The 17,922-nt window shown below is 40.3% G+C and overlaps 1 protein-coding gene across 9 annotated transcripts in view; it reads right to left on the bottom strand.

Moving 5' to 3' along the window:
- The window catches only part of RAI1 (retinoic acid induced 1), a 299,466-nt gene that overhangs the window by 82,236 nt on the left and 199,308 nt on the right, over positions 1-17,922 (bottom strand). For 5 of the 9 annotated variants that reach the window (XM_031938382.1, XM_031938442.1, XM_031938403.1 and 2 more), the window contains one exon: positions 9,394-9,594. The exons of 1 other annotated variant lie outside the window; for it this stretch is intronic. The gene's annotated coding sequence lies outside the window, so the exon portion shown is untranslated. The remainder of the gene's footprint in view (positions 1-9,393; positions 9,595-17,922) is intronic. 3 more of the 9 variants (XM_031938413.1, XM_031938422.1, XM_031938427.1) reach the window with 1 other exon arrangement.

Here is a 17,922-nt window from a genome sequence, read left to right as displayed (position 1 = left end):
TTTCATCCTTCAAAAGAGGGAGGAAACAACAAGGGGAAATTTTACATTACCTCTGATTTTTATTAACAGAGAGGAGGAGTTGGTTTGCTGGACTGTAGAGGTTGGGAATCTTTGGGGAAAGAGACCACTCCCACCTAGATGTTGTGATAAAAAAAAAAAAAAAGAAGGAAGCTTCCTGCTTTTCTCAGGAAGCCTTTCCCAATCCAATGTACTCATAATACCTTCCTTCTGTTGATCATCCCAGTTTATCCTGTACATACCTTATTTGTACATAGTTGCTTGCATATCATTATTCTGATTCAGTTGTGAAATACCCGAGAACAGGTACCATCTTTGGCTGTTTTTTTTTTTTTTTTAATCCTCACTGTTTAGCAAGGTGTTGGGCATATAAGCTGACTCTTAATAAATGTCTATTGACTGACTGACATGAACCTTAGATTTTTGAAAAGCAAATTTCAAGGGATTTAGAGGAAGAATAAGCAGAATCTCTGGACTGAAAATTCTACTGAAGTAAGGGCAGGAAGGAAGAGGAACTCTTAAGAATAAAATACTAAAGACACAAAAGGACACAATTCTAGTAACAAGGAAAACCAGGAATTGTTTGAAGAAAGACCTATGTGGATGCACAAGGAACTCACCAATCAGTTTAGTTTTAAAACAAAATACAGAAGATAAAAGCAATGCAACAAAAGTAAAAGAGTACATCACAGTCCTATAAAAATAGTGACAAGTGCTAAAAGCTCAAAATAAGCTAAGGCTGGTGAGGATAGCTAAGGACAACCAAAATGGGGTTGTTTGGCTGCCTTTTTTGTTTTATTGAGGAAAAGAAGTTCAGAGATAGATGTGGGAAAAGAAAGAGAAAGGAGTATGCGTTGATATAATATCTACTTTGTGTCAGGCACTGTGCTAAGAGTTTGATAAATACCATCTCATTTGATCCTGACAACAATCTTGCAAGGTTATCTCCATTTTACAGTTGAGAAAATGGAGGCAGACTGAAGTTAAATGATTTGTCCAGAGTCACACAGGTAATAAGTATTTGGGGCTAGATTTGAATTCAAGTCTTCCTAACTCCATGTTCAGGGGTGGATCGGATGATAACTGACAACAGAAAGAAAGCAGTTGATCAAAACTGATTTTGCTTCTGTTTTCTCTGCCAAGGAGAATGACTTTTGAATCAGAAATGACGGAACAAAAATAGGTAACTGGGAGTTGGTAATCCCAGAGAAATAAGTCGATACGAAGAGCATACCTAATTGCCTTTGGCGAAATTTTACATCAGCTCTAATTTTTTACTAACAGAGGAGTCATCTGGCAGAGATGAGCTACCCTCTTGGATATTGAAAGAACTACTAGAATTCATCAGTTCCCATAGGTTAAATGATCATCTCCATGTAGATGATCCCCAGATTTATAAATCCAGCTACCATTTTCTTCCTAAGCTCCAATCCTACTTTACCAAATATCTACTTGGCATTACAAACTAGATGTCCTGTAGGTATCTCATATCAACATATACTGAACAGAACCCATCTTTATCATCCAATTCTCTTCCATCCTTTCTTCTTTCTGTTAAGGGTACTGTATTATCTGTCATTCTTCAAGTCACCCTGGTAATAACCTCAGAGTCATTTTTAACTCATCACTCTCCCTTGCTCTATCTCTCTAGACATAACCAACTAGCTGCCAAGTGCTTCTTCCACAACATCTCCCACCTCAACTGACTTCTCTCTACTCATTTGGCCATCAGCCTAGCACATTCTAGCACCTCGAATATCCCTTCCTTGGAACTTTGCAATAATTTTCTAACTGATTTTCCCGCTTCTAGTTTCTCTCCTCTGCAATGCAACTCCCAAACACAGAGTTGGCAGTGGCAGTCTGAATGTATAAGACTGACCTTGCCATTTCCTAGCTCAACAAAATCCATTGGCTCTCCAATACCTTAGAATGAAATATAGAGTTCTCTGCCATTTAAAGCCCTTTACAATCTGGCTCCAGCTTCTCTTTCCAGGTTAAATGCACATCATCCCTGCTCATATATTTTCCCCCTAGCCAAACTGGCCTTATTTCCTATTTCTTGTATATGACATTTCATCTTCTATCACCATGCTTTTGCAAAGGCATGTCTGGAATATATTCTTTTCTCACCTCTACCTCTTAGAATTCCTAGTTTCCTTCAAAATCATCTTAAATGTCAACTCTTACATAAAGCCTTTCGTGAGCAACATGGCTGCTAATGCCTGCCCCACCAAAATAACTCATATCTCTTGTATATATGTTATGTACACTTATATATGTACATGCTATCTGCTCCATAGAATATAAACTTCTTGAGAAGACTATTTCATTTGTCTTTGAGTCTCCACTGACTGGCACATATTAGGTTCTTAATAATGCTCATTGACTGATGAAATTACAAAAGACAGTCAATAGTGCTTGAAAGATAATAGAACAAGGGAGAGATACTACTGAATTGGAAAAGGGCAAATGTTCTAATTTTCCAAAAAGGGAAGAGAATTGAATCATTAATAAGCTTGAATTCAATCCCTGTTAAAGTTCTGGGTCAGATGATTTTAAAATGGTTGATTCACATCTACAAAAGGAAATGGTGATTATAAAAAGTCAGCAGATCTTCTTGAAGACTATTTCAAGCTTGTTCAACCACTTTTCATTTTTGACAGGGTTACTAAACAAATATATCAGGACATTGCTATAGACATAGTTTACCTAGATTTTAACAAAGCTTTAGAGAAAATATTATGTGAAAAAGATGTAGGAGTGTAAATTAGAGGATAATACAATTAGCTGTCTGGCTGAACTGCCAGACTCAGAGGGTAGTCATTAATGGCCTAACATTGACTTGATAGGTCTCTCCAGTGAAGTACCCCAGGGGCCAATGCTTAGCTATTTAACATTCTTTCCCCCAAAGATTTGGATGATGTTCATCAAGTTTACAGAGGACAGCGAGGGATAGTTAACACACCATGTAATATAGTGAGGCTTATTGGGTGGGAACCTGAATTTAATAAAGTGAAATTCATTAATCATATATGTCCAATCTGACATAGTTTCAAAAAATCAAAATCTCTTCAAATTCAGCTTCAGACACTTAACACTATCTGTGTGACCCTAGGCAAGTCACTTAACCCCAAGTGCCTCACAAGAAAAAAAATCAAAACCTCATAAAAAGGATAGAGAAAAATTAGTTTAAATGAAATTTGTTTGAAAAAGATCTGTAGGTCTTAGTGGGCTGCAATCTTACTATGAGTGAGCAGTATCATGTGACAGACAGAAAAGCTAACATGATCTTGGACTGCATTAAGAGAGGTAATATTTAAAGAAGTGACGGTCCTACACTTAATTCTGTCAGACAGTCTGTGGAATATTGTGTTAAGCTTTAGGTGTTTAAGGATAGTTTAAGGATAATATAGAGAATGCCCAGCTTGGTTGTCCTTGACCAAGATGATGAGGGCCTTAAGTTCATGTCACAAAAGGATTGGGGATAAAGGACCTGGAGAAGAATGGGTAAAAGGATGGCCTAGAGAACAGGGATTACACTTGTTCTATTTGTCCTCAAAAGGAAGAACCAAGAGCAATAGATGAAAGCCATAAAGAGGCAAATTTAGGGCTGATCTCAGGGGGGAAAACCTTTCTAATCATTAAAGTTATCCCAAAGTAACAGAAGTGACTCAAGAGATGGTGGCTCTCTCTTTTCACATTGAAGCCCAATGACTACCAGTTGGGCATGTCCTAGTGAGAATTCCTTGTAGGGATGGGTTGGAAGAGATGGTTGCTGAGAGTCTTCCCACTCTAAAAATCTTTGATCCTCTGGTACTTTATTTGGCTGATGGGATGAAAAGAGCCCTGGGCTGGGCAAGGACTCATGAACCAGCTCTACCACAGCTAGGAGGGCTAGCTTTCTGACACTCAGGGTTCTCTTCTGTAACATGGCCATCATGAAGTTTGCCTTGACAACTATTTACAAGGATCTTTTGAGTTAGTGAATGTGAAATGCTTTGAAAAGCATATAAAAGCATTTGCTGGTGTGAGAGATTGTCTAGCAATGAAACAAATGGCATTTTCTGGCTAGATGTAGGGAAGAATTCCTGTAACCCACTTTAGACTTTGAGGCAGTGTGGCAAATAAAATAATGCACCTTCAGATTTATAAAACACATCACACACACACACATACACACACACACACACACACACAGAGCTGTATTATGTAGAAACCAGTTCAAAGAATTTGGGATTTGGGGTCAGAGAACTGGTTTCAATCCCAGCTTTTCTACTTAACTATATTACCACCTTACACAAGTTTCTTAATCAGCCTGACTCTGTTTCCTCATATGTAAAAAAAGAAAAACTGTTAACTACAACACCTAACTCATGGGGATGCTATAAGGCTCAAATAAGATAATGCATAGAAAATGTTTTGCTAGTTTTAAAACAAATATTTTTATACAGAAATATCCTAGGATTTCTGGGCATTTGGGGGAGGGGCACTGAGGAAATAAAGCCCCTGCCCTCAATTGGTCCACAGTCTAATTGAAGAGACACGGATCATACAGCAAACAATTAGGGGATGATAAAAAGCATTATAAAATTGGTATTAGGCTGGATATAATCAGGGATCAAAACTTTAAGGTTTATAGAGGTTTTAATCACAACAACCCTATAAAGTACACAGAGCAGGAATTACTATCCTCATCTTCCAGAAGAGAAAGCTGAAGCTCAAGAAGTGAAGCTCTTCATCCCTGGTCTGTTCAGGAGCCCCTGACACTAATTCTTCCATTCCCTCTTCTATACCACACTGTACCTCTAGCAGTGAAGAGCAAAGGGAGTGGCCAGGCCTATGGGTTGGGATTATCAGAGACAGTTTCATAGACGACCTCATCCCAGGAGAGTAGGCAGAGGCAGGATATATGGATAAGAGGTGATAGGGCATATCACTCTGGAGAAGAAGATGGGGGGAGAGGGGAGGAGGATATGTAATAAGCAGGGAGGAAACTGGCTTGTGGAGGGGCCCCACTGGGAAGAAAGGGAGGTAAGGTGACCTTTGCCTCATCCCCATCTGCTGAGTTGACAGCTGGCTGGGGGATTCCCTCCTGTGAACTATCACCTTCACCAGTTTTGGAACTGCCAGGGATCTCTGGAAACAGGACAGCACTCTGGAAAGATCTGTCCTTGGATAATGGGGCTCAGTGAACAGAGGGTTCTCTTATTCACTGTCAGCTTCAGGCATCTTTAGATTGTCATCATTTCCATTTGGGAGAGATCATATCTTAATTTTCTTCATGTCTCCTTCAATGATTAACAAAGCTATGCACAGAGTAGGTGCTTAATAAATGATCAATGTATTGCGTTGCATGTGTATAACCTGTATCAGATTGCTTACTTTCATGGAGGGATAAGATTTGGAACTCAAAACCTAAAAAAAAGTTTAAAATTGCTTTCACATGTAATTGAAGAAAAAAGAGATCAGTGCATTGAATGAATCCTTTGGAGGATCTGGCAAGTCCCCACATCTTTCTGTGAATCCCCAATTCTTCCAAAGAGAAACTAGGGTGGTATGGAAGAGACAAGGACAGATTCAACACAGCTGGAAAGGGTTTCCACTATGGGGAAACTCCCAACAAAGTCAGAAAATTATGGTACTGCAAACAGAATTTCTTTCTGGACCCAAACTCAGAAAAGTCAAGTTTTGTTGGTACTTTCAAACTAGGGCTGCCTAACCTTCATTCAAGGCTTTTCCCATACTCAAACAGCTAGGTTTTTAACCTAAGGAATGTGGATTTGTTTTTTAAAAAAATAGTTTGATAACTATTTCAAATAGTCCTGTGTATTTTAATCCAATAGAGTAATTTCACATGTTTTAATTTTATACATTTAAAAACCTGAGAAAGGGTTCATCAAATAGACAAGGGGGTCACTAAAAGGTCACAAGAAAAAAGATTTAAAGCACCTGAATCAGAAAGAGCATCACCCTGTAGTTTTTATCACTGAAATGTCCCTGTATCTCAGATGGAAAGGGGCAATCATCCAAATAATAAGGTCCTTTGACAGAGTGGGTAGGGTAGAGGGGGGCTCTGGATCTTTGCTCATGAAGCTCTCTCTTTCTAGAATATCCCTTTTCTTTCAGCCAGTCTTCTGAGGTTGGTTTGAGTCTCACCTCTTTCATGAAACCTTCCTTCTTTTATTGAAGCCAATTCTGACTTCCCATCACCCTTTAACATCTTCAGTCTCTGCAGCCAGCCCAATACCTTACCAAGCCAACACCAAGTTTTTGGCTGTACTCTTCCTTTCTTCCCAATCTCTACTCCTCAGGTACCAGTTCAATTCTAGATCATCCTTTCCCTAGTCTCTATTTCTTTACTCTTTGATTTTACTTTCCTTATTCCTAGACAAACCTTAATATGGATTACTCTCACCATCTTCCTCCCTTGCTCCTTCTCAACATGCTGTTGAATAGAGCTCGAAGAAGTCTCCCTACCATGCTGACTGGTTCCATATAAATTTATTCTCTCGTCTCACATGTGCACTTTTACTGATTAATTTTCTATCCCATCCCCCCAGAATCTGGTCTAAACCCCACTTTTTTCCCTCAAGCATGCCACAATACTCTCTCACACTTAGTTGAACTCCACATCTCATACTTCTATAAAATTGAGACTATTTGTTTCCTCTTCTCCTTATCTGGAAATTTCTCCTCACCATCTTAGCTCCTTGACCTCATCTTCCACATTTCCTGTTCTACTCCCTAGCAAAGCTAACACTTCCATTTGTACCATGGATTCCATTTATCCTCTCCAGAAGATTGAGTCCACCATCATTGACTTTCCCTCTAATCTTCAGTCTCTTCTCTCTCTATCGGTTCCTCCCCTACTGTCAAGAAAAATTCCACTCTTCCCCAAATTAAAAACTCTCTCACTGAATCCTATCTTATGTCTTTTTTCCCTTTCTCTGCAAAACTCTGAAAAAGCCATCTACATTGGATACTTCTCCTGGTTTTTCTTTTGGTCTCAGAAACTCTGCTCTCTAGCTTCTGACCTCATCATTTGGCTGATACTGTCTTCTTCAAAATCACTAATAATCTTTTAATTCCCTAATCTAATGACCGCTTCTCTATCCTCAATCTCCTTGACCTTTTGATACTGTTGACTACCCTTTCCTCCTTGATCCTTTTTTCTCTTTGAGTTTTCATGATATTGTTTGTTCCCTTCATTTCCCTCTTACCCAACTATTCCTTTTCAGTTTCCTTTGGTAATTAACCATCCCTGTCATACTACCTGACTGCAGAGGCACCCACAGCTTTGTCTTGAGCTCTCTTTTCTCTTTATACACTTATTTGTGACCTCATTAGCTCCCACAGGTTCAATCACCATTTCTAGACAGATGACTTCCAGATCTATTACAGAATTTCCAAAAATCTTAGCATTATATTAGGCCTTAACAGCTTAATAATAAGTTTTACTAGTTTAATGCTTTACTAAGACTTTTGGAAAACTGAATATCTAGCTGTATTTTCTTTCCTGAGATCTAATCTCATGCCCAATGGCCTAGAAGATATTTCAGACCTGTAGGCATCTCAGAATTAACATGTGCAAAACAGAACTCACTGTTTTTTCACCCAAAACTCTTCCAAATTTCCCTATTTACTTCAAATGAACCATCATTTATATTAGATTCTCCAATATCATCCTTGACTTGTTATTTTCATACACCCCATATATTCAATCAGTTGCCAAATCTTGACACTTCTAATCTGAACAAGATCTTTCTACTATGCCCCTTATTTCTACTCACACTCCATGCTTCCTCATCCATTTCTCTCATGCCCTATTTGGCATTTCTACTACACGTTTCTTTCACTCTAATCAACCCTCCCTACAGTTACTGGAGTAGAAACTTTAAAGTGCAGGCCTGATCATGTCAACAAATTGCAGATGCTCCCCAATGCCTTGAGGTTCCATTATAAACAACAGCACCCCTTCTTACCTTTCCAGTTTTTTTATACATTTCTTTCCTTGGACTTTGTGATTCAGCTAAACTAGACAAGTTGGTGTTTCAACACAAGACACTGGATCTCCCACCTCCATGCCTTTGCTTCTCATCCTTAGAATATATTGCCTACTGACTTCTACCTCTTAACATCTCTGATTTCCCATTTAAAATTTTTAAAAATTTTTTATTTTCTTCCCAATTTCCTTTAAGACTCAGCTCAAGTCCCTCCTTCTACATTCTTTCCTAGAAACTTTTCTGATCCTTCCCTTATACTAGTCCCTCTATCCCATATCCACTTTGTATTTATTATAAAATGAACTATGTATATACTTATATTTATACATGCTGTCTCCTCTACTTAAATAGGAGTTCCTTGAAGGAATAGTTTGACTTTTTTCCTTTGATCTCCATCGCCTCAAACACAGTAAACAATTAATAAATACAGGCTGACTGAATGTTGTCAATCCCATTGCTGTCAGGAACATAAGTCATACTACCCTCACTTCATGAACAACTGTTAAAGCCCCCCTTCATGAAGCTTTCCTTTCCTTTCCAAGCTACACTGTAAAATGGACTGAGTCTTGGATTGCTTCTCATCCCTGCCCTGCCCCCCAAGATCTAACCCAGTTGCATAAACCTGGCACTCAATAAACACTCACTGATTGGAAATGAAGAATCAAACTTGCCCTTTCAGTGGGACCCTGAGACCGGAAGGGAATATGAGGGCAAGGCTTTTGGAGCACTGATATGTGTATGGTACAAGTACGTGTGAGGGCTTATATTCTTGCATATATGGTACATGCATGCTACTGAAGTACACATTGTATGGCACATGCATGCTACTAAGTCAAGCACTGATACAGGAGGAGGAATGGATTCTCTCATTAGTGGTCCAGAGACTTCAAGCCTGAGCCTTGCCCCCTGTAGTCTTTGGCTGGTTCCCCACCTCCACAGGGATTGGGGGGGGGGGGAACGGCAGGCCCGGAAGACATCAGGGGAGCAGAGTGTCAGACTGGCAGAGACCTGGGGGGATGTCTGTACCTCGGGCTGAGCCACACCCCACAAACTGTTTTTGTCCCGGGGAAAAATTTTTCTAGTGGTGCTTCTGTTATGGTAGGAAGGTAGATAATAAGCAGAAACCCTGCATTTGGGCTTCCTCATCACGTGGTGCCATGAGCCACAGAGAGCCTCCCAGCCGGGAGAGATGGGGAAATGGTGGCCAGAGGCCCCTCCGAAATCGCCACCCCCACCCCCGCCAGCTCTGCTGAGAACTCCCGAAGGCTGCCATTCCTCCTCCCTTTCTCTACTCCCCCCACCCCCACCCTGATAACGTGTCATTAGGGCCTCCTCGGCTCCCAGGGCAGTGGCAATGAATGCAGGAACATACCTCCTCGCCTCAGATGGGCGTTTGCTCTTCCCCTCCTCGGCTGTGATTGATTAAAGGATCAGGGACATCTGAGAGCCTGGCCGTGGCGGGAGCCGCCACTGCGACTCCCTTTGGACTTGAAGAGCTTCCTTGCCTGCTGCTTGCCGCTGCCGTGGGCTGTCAGGCAGCTTTTAATCAAGGTTTGCTTATATCTGCAAAGGCCTTTCCCACAGGGAGGGAGAGAGGGGGAAAAAAGGTGGGGGAGGGGAGGGGGAGGTAGGGGAGAGGAAGGAGGAGGAAAGGAGGAGAAGAGGAGAATGCATTAATATTTCAACTACCCTCAGTGCTTATCTCTTCCCCTCCTCCCTCCCTGCTGCCCACCCCTGCTCCTTTATAGGGAGAGGGTCACCACTGGGGAGGGATGGGATGAAGGGCAGAGCGCTGGGTCACAAGGCCTCCCAACCCCCACCATGCCAGCGCCCATCTTCCAAGTTTCCAGCTGGGGAGGCAAAGGAGAGATTATCCAGCCAGGACAGTGAACAGATGGCAGCTAATTCATTTCAATAAGCATTTATTAAATACCTACTAAGTGCCAGGCACAGTGCTCGTACCTGCCCTCAAGGAGATCAAATTCTACTGAGTCACCATTAAAACTGAGAGGGATTTGTCAACACAAGGACCACTGGGACTAAGGAGAGAGACAGAGAGGGTTAGGGGAACAAGGAGGGCACCAGGAAGAGACTGCTTGGGTATTGCTTATTTCTGAAGGAGGGGGAAATCCATGTCAAAAATAGCATGATCAGCAGGGAGAGAATTGGGATGCTAAGGGAAGAATGGATGAAGAAAATGCTAGCATTCATCTTTTCCCTCAAAATTAGCTCTAGCATCTGTACTCCTGCATCCTCTGCACCTCCTATGGCATTGGTCCCAGAAAGGAGAAAGTGAAGGCAGAGGGAAGGAAGCTACATTTAAGTCAGGGTCATAGGAAGAAGGAAGGGCTGAGAAAAATAGAGGATAGAGGGAGAGAAGACATGTTTAGAAGAAAAAGGGGAGTCTGGAGATAGCCTGGAGATTAAATAATCCTGGTTATGGAAGCTGAGAGTATAGCTAGGTACCACAATCCCCACTTTTATCCCCGGCTTGACCTTCTCTGCTCCAGCCAGGGCCCTCTCTTTAGTGTCCCCCTTACACACCAGAGGTGATGGGATATGTAGGAGACAGAGTGGTGGACTTGTAGCTGGGGACATATAGGTTTGAATCTCTGATCAGAACCTCAACAAGTAATTTAATTTCCCTGAACCTCAATTTCTCATCTGCACAATCAGAATAGGAAAGTATCCATCTCACATGTTTCTGAGAATCAAATATGTGTAAACCTTCAAGCCCTATATAAATATAAGCTGTTATTATTGTGCCATATTTATTCCTATCTCCACTCTTGTTCCCTCCCAAAACTTTTTCCTTCAAACTATACTACAAATCTAAATCTCTTCCATCATTCAGAGTCTGGCTTCAGTCCCCCATCTTGTGTGCAGCTTTCCCAAGGCACTCTGACCCACAGAAATATTTTCTTCCTCTGATTTGTACAGACTTGTCCCAGTCTTGTCTCTCCTACCAGGATGAATCCCTCTAAAATCAAAAAATGTCTTTAAGCCTAAAGCTCCTTTAACCTTCCCTATTTTTTTCTGGAAAGCCCCACTTTTCTTCCAGTCTCACAGATTCACAATGTAGAATCATCCTTCACTCTCCCCTCTCACTCACCCTCCAAATCCAATCACTTGCCAATTTTTGTCTATTATACCTCCTCAACATCTCTCATGTCTGTCCTCTTCTCTCTCCTTGGATCACAACCACTCCTGTTCAGGACCTAATCATTTCTTGTCTATACTACTGCAATACTGTCCTAATTGGTCTTCCTAGCTTCGTTCTCTTTCCCCTTTCCAAACCAAAACTCCACAAAGCTATCAAACTAATAGTTGTAAGATGCAAGTCTGATTATGTTTCTCCCCTGCTCAAGCTTCAGTAGTTCTCCATAGTCATTAGGATAAAATTCAAATTCCTCTGGTTTTTAAAACCCTTCACAATCTGGCTTCAGATTATCTTTCCAGGTTTACTTGCCCATTATTCCTTTTCATGAGCTCTACTCTCTAGACAAACTGGCTGACTTACTGCTCCCCATACCTGACATTCGATCTCCCAATCCCCCTTTTTGTACTCATGTTTGGAATGCTTTTTCTCCTTATCTCCTTCTTTTGGAACCCTGTGTCTGCCTTCAAGGCTCAAGTAACAAACACCTTCTTCGAGAGGTTTTTTCCTGACTTTCCCAGTCTTTAGTGTCCTGAAATGAGATCACTTTGCATATGTTTTGTACACATTCTTTATTTTCTTAGCTATAAACATGGCATTCCCCACCCCCACCCCAACCGAATATTTGCTTTTTGATGGCAGGGACTGGTTAAGTTTTTTGTATTTTGTGTCCTAGCAGCTAGCACAATTCTTGGCACAAAATAGAAGCTCAATAAATATATGTTAAAGACACAGAGACCTTCAATTCAGACGTTGTACTAGATCCATTCATTCGTTCATTCATTCATACTCATGCCAGAGTGCTAGTGTAGATGCTGTGAGAGATACAGAGAAGACATTGGACTGCTCTTAAGAAGTTCATAATTTAATACAGAAAGGAATATTTTAACCGATACAATATAAGGTAGTTTGCTGAAACTGCCAGAGACCTAATACAAACCTAGGTTTGGGGGCATTCAAAGAAGGGAGATATCATATCTATTTGAAGAAAACAATAGGAATCACAGATCAAGGAAAGTATTGTAGAGGAGGTAGCATCTGAGCTGAAAGAAAGAAAATCCAGGGTAGGATCTGTAACAGGAAGTGCTAAGGGATTTTTTCAGTCCTTTCCCCCTGAAGGAGACCACAGTTAGGACACAAGCAAGGATGAAGTGTGGTGCCATTCCCCCTTATTTTTCAAAATATACAAATAGTCTACTGAATTTGGGACAAGAATACCTAGATCTGAATCCTTGTTCTTTCACTTATTACTTGGCCAAAGTAAATTCATCTTTAAGATCATGTAGTTGGTGCTGGAAAAATTGGAAACTAATATGGCAGAAATTAGGCTTTGACTCACACCTAACAACACCGTATACCAAGATAAGGTTGACATAAAGAATGATATTATAAACAAATTAGAGGAACATAGGATAGTTTACTTCTCAGATCTGTGGAGGAAGAAGGAATTTGTGACCAAAGAAGAACTAGAGATCATAATATTGATCACAAAATGGATAATTTTGATTATATTAAGTTAAAAATTTTTCTACAAACAAAACTAATGCAGACAAGATTAGAAGGGAAGCAATAAACTGGGAAAACATTTTTACTTTCAAAGATTCTGATAAAGGATTCATTTCTAAAATATATAGAGAATTGACTCAAATTTATAAGAATTCAAGTCATTCTCCAATTGATAAATGGTCAAAGGATATGAACAGACAATTTTCAGATGTAGAAATGGAAACTATTTCTAGTAATATGAAAAGGTCCTCCAAATCAATTGATCAGAGAAATGCAAATTGAAGACAACTCTGAGATACCACTACACACCTGTCAGATTGGCTAAGATAAGAGGAAAAAATAATGACGAATGTTGGAGGGGATGTGGGAAAACTGGGACACTGATACATTGGTGGTGGAGTTGTGAATGGATCCAACCATTCTGGAGAGAATTTGGAACTATGCTTAAAAAGTTATCAAACTGCATACCCTTTGACCCAGCAGTGTTACTCCTGGGCTTATATCCTAGAGAGATCTTAAAGAAGGGAAAGGAACCTGTATGTGCAAAAATGTTTGTGACATCCCTTTTTGTAGTGGCTAAAAACTGGAAACTGAGTGGATGCCCATTAATTGGAGAATGGCTGAATAAATTATGGTATATGAATGTTATGGAATATTATTGCTCTGTAAGAAACGACCAGCAGAATGATTTCAGGGAAGCCTGGAGAGATTTACATGAACTGATGCTAAGTGAAATGAGCAAAACCAGGGGATCATTATACATGGCAATAATAAGACTATACCATCATCAATTCTGATGGACGTGGCTCTCTTCAACAATGAGATTATTTAGATCAGGTCCAGTTGTTCAGTGATGAAGAGAGCCATCTACCAGAGAGAAGACTGTGGAAACTGAGTATGGACCAACAACATAGCATTTTCACGCTTTCTGTTGATATTTGCTTGCATTTTGTTTACCTTCTCAGGAAAGAAAACTTGCTTCTTGTGCAGCAAGATAACTGTATAAATATGTATACATATATTGGATTTGACATATATTTTAACATATTTAACTACCTGCCATCTAGGGGAAGTGGTGGAGGGAAGGAAGGAAAAATCTGGAACAGAAAATTTTGCAAGGGTGAATGTTGAAAAATTATCCATGCATATGTTTTGTAAATTAAAAGCTTTAATTAAAAAAAGATCATGTAGTTGGACAAAATGACTTATGAATGCAATCTATAATGTTGGTGGCAACATATATGTACCCTGCCATCCACATGAAGAGAGAGGCCTGGGATAGAAAGGGAATAAGCATTTATATAGCACCTACTATGTGACAGACACGGTACTAAGTGCTTTTTTAACTAATCTTTCATTTAAACCTCAATATAGTCCTAAAAAGTAGGTGCTATCATTATCCACATTTAACAGTAATGGAAACTGAGGCAGACAGGATTAAGTGACTTGCTTGGGGTCACACAATTAGTAAGTGTCTGGGGCTGAATTTGAATTCTGGTTTTCCCAGCTCCAGGTTCAGTGCTCTATCTAGTAGGTCACCAGGTCCCTTGGGAATGGTCAAGGGGGTGTTATTTTCCTAGGATTCTGCAGTTTTTGCTCAGGATCTGTTTTAGTCTTGCCTCACAACAAAAACACTTTTAATCATCCCAATGCATTTCAGCCTTTGAACAAATTATGGGGCAGGCAGGCTGGAGCCTTGGCGTGTTGTCAGTTTTCATTCAGCAATCCACAAGATTACCTGCATTCTTCCCTCCCCCTCCCCTCCCCCCCCCAATACATCCAGTGCTCAGGGCCCTCAAGTGGTCCGGGGATTTTATGAAGGTGCACAATGGGATAATGGCCTCTTCTCCACATCTTTTCTATTCCCACTTCTCTGCAAAAAACAAACAAACAACCCAACAAAAATAATCCCTCCATCCTGAATTCCATCCTTTCAAAGATGCTGCACTCTGCTAGGGGCTGATTTGATGAGCTAAGAAAGGCAGAATAGGGGCTAGGAACCCTAGACTTTATAGTTCTATCACTAATGTGCTATGGGCCCATGGGATGAATTCTCCTTTTCCTGGATAAGCCTCAGAGTTTACTTTATAAAACGAAAGGGTTAAACTAGATATTTCTAAACTCTTATCAGATCTGAAATTCTGTCGTTCTAATTCAAGTAAAGGGCCAGCTAGTGATAAAAAGGCATGCTAGAAATCATTTATATTTTCACAGGGGCTTCAGATGCCTTAACCAGAGAGCATCTCCAATGGCAGAATTTCAGGAACTATATCAGACTGGTACAATGGCTATCTTTGGCCCAGGGTCTTTCATGATCATGTACGGGGTCACTAACTACACTATACTTAATGCTAGCTTTCCCTAGACACATTAAAAAATTCATCCCAAAAAGTCTACACAGTAGGCAGCAGCAGAAACCTGGGCTTCTGGGCCCAAGATACCTTGTTACTGCCACTGACACCCACTCTTTCATTTCTGAACAGCTGGGCAGTTCCCACTGACACCTCTCTTCTTCCCTTGTCTGGACTGAGAATCAGTGGTTATGGGTTCAAATCTTTGCTCTGACATTTACTATTGGGCAACAATCTCCTCATCTATGAAAATGACTGAGTTGGACTAGAAGACTGCTAAGAGATCTTCTGACTTTAATCTGTGAGCCTTTGAGATGAATTTGGTTTATAAGGGTTTGCTTTTGGTGTTTCCCAACAGCCCTGGAGATAATTCCAGATGCCCCAGGCTGGTGATTAACCAGGACCTTAAGTCAATGATAGTTGGCTGTCTGCTCCCTTAGGACAGTGGCTGGCTTTGGTCTGTTCTGTGCCAAGCAGGCTATGGACACCTCTTCATTTGTTCCTTCATTCATTCAACAAACATTTGCTAAACACCTACCACCTACTGGGCCCTATGAAAAACTCTGTGCTTGGCACTGGAGGGTAGACAGATAAGATAACAAACACAAAATACAAAAACCTGCCGTAGTCAGAAAGCACAAACTAAGTGGAAATTAACTTAAGGGAGTAAGTAGCAAACGCTGTTTGGATAAAGCTGGAACAGTTCAGCAATTCAAGAAACATTTAAGGCCTATGGCGTAAATAGGCACAGAGCTTACAGTTGAATATGATAAGAGAACCATAATATACAATATTGATAATTTACCTGGTAAGGGTATTAGGAAGGTACAAAATTAAGTGCTCTATAAAGTGTGTGTGTGTGTGTGTGTGTGTGTTTGTGTGTATACAATGAATCAGGGAAGGTTTCTTGGAAGAAGGGGCATTCAAGTTGGTCTTTAAATGGATAGGAATACAGTAGGTAAAGAAGGGGAAGCTACCTCAGGCATAGGAAACTTGAGAGAGGGCAAGAAAGTTTAGGTCATATTCAGGGGTTGGAGTATAGACCAGGGAAGGTATCTAAGCTGAACCTTAAAGAATAAGTAAGGTTTTGTAAGTAAGGGGGAAGTTTTACAGTTAGTCAGTAAGGCATCAAGTAGGTTGGAGGGAATGGCTTCTGGCCTGCTTAGTAACCATGAATAGAAATGTGAGATAACGGCTAGCAAGGTAAGAAGGAACTAGACTGTAATAATAATAGGTAACATTTGTATAGCCATCTAAGGTGTATAAAATTTTTACCTCTTCCTTAGTCTTCACAACAACCCTGTGAGGTAGGTGCTATTATTATCCTCATTTTACACTTGAAGAAACTGAGCCTGAGAATAATCAAGTGATTTGAACTCGGGCCTCCCTAACTTCAAATCTAATGGCCTATCTGCTTAACTACTTAGCTAAGATGGCCATGTTTTAAACGCAAAACCGAACCTGGATTATACCCAGTAGGTGATGGGGAAGGAATTGCTTTGAAAAAGCCCGGAATGAGTGTTTTTTTTTGTTTTTGTTTTTGTTTTTTTGTTTGTTTTTTTTTACTTTGGGAGGGGAGGAGATACAGCAGGAAGGCAAAATTGTCAACTCTCTTCAATAAGGAAGATTAATCTGGAAGAAGCATGAGGGATGGTTTTGAAATCAGAAGACCAGTTAGGCAAATATAATAGTAGTCAGGTAGAATGGTAGAAGGGGTAGACAATACCTTGAATCAAGGTACAAGGTATTGTCAGAGGACTGGACAGAAGGGGATAGATATGGGAAACTTAAGGAGAGTGAGATAAAAAATGATCAGCCCACAATGATGATTGTACCCTAACTTCAGAACTAGTAGGGAACAAAGGTAAGCACAAGATCATGGGGCCATGCTTCAGGGGCCATCTTTTTTTTTTCCTTCTCTCTCCAACTCCAATGGAGGTTGTATTTTCCCCTTCCTTCTTATAATAAGCATTTAATAACTATTTACTTTGTACTCGGTTCTGGGGAATGCAAGTACATAAATGAAACACTTCCTGCCCTCAAGGACCTTACATTCTATCGGGTAGAGAGAGCACATGCACAGATAAATAAAAAGAAAAGAAAGAGTAGGGATAAAAACTCCTGTGATTTTACTGGTATAGAGAATTCTTCAATGAGGAACATGCCCCTGCCAGTACAGGCTGGAACTTTATAGAGTTTTATTTGCACAGCTCTCCATCACTTAAATCCAATTCACTTGTCTATCATGACATCACTTACTGATGTCATGGTCTCCTTTAAGAATGAAGGACAAACAAGAAGTTGGAGTCAGGACTTGTATAAAGGCCTTTTTAGGCAGCCAAGTAGCTCAGCAGATAGAGCAGTAGATCTAGAAGAAGAAAGACTCCAGTTCATAATACTTCCTAAGACATTTACTAGCTCTTACCCAGGACATGCCACTTAACTCTTGTCTGCCTCAATTTCCTCATCTCTAAAAATGGTATTGATGATAATATCTACCTCCCAGGATTGGCAGAAGGATAAAATATTTCTAAATTGCTTTGCTAACCATAAAGTGATATATATTTAAAAACTATTTATTATCATTTCATGATTCAGAGACCAGGTGTCTTAGTTGTGCCACAGAATTACATCTCACATAAATACAAAATTTTTTTGTTTGTTTGTTTTTGGAGAGACTCAGGCAAGATCTCTTGTAAAAAGTAGCACTTGAGCTGGATGTAGACATAGCCACTTATGCTTGTAGAGATCTAGTGACGATGAGGGGAGAGGAGGTAAAGGATTTTGGACAGCAGGGCTCTGGGACTTTCTTTGGTCCTAGGTGGGGTAGTTTCTGATTAACTAGTCTCCAGGACCATTGGGCCTTATCTAAAAGTAGTAGTAAATT

This window comes from Sarcophilus harrisii, chromosome 1 (genome assembly GCF_902635505.1).
Source record: "Sarcophilus harrisii chromosome 1, mSarHar1.11, whole genome shotgun sequence".
In the NCBI taxonomy this organism is placed as follows: domain Eukaryota; kingdom Metazoa; phylum Chordata; class Mammalia; order Dasyuromorphia; family Dasyuridae; genus Sarcophilus; species Sarcophilus harrisii.
Note: the sequence above shows the minus strand (reverse complement) of the source record. Positions and strands in the feature narration are given on the sequence as shown.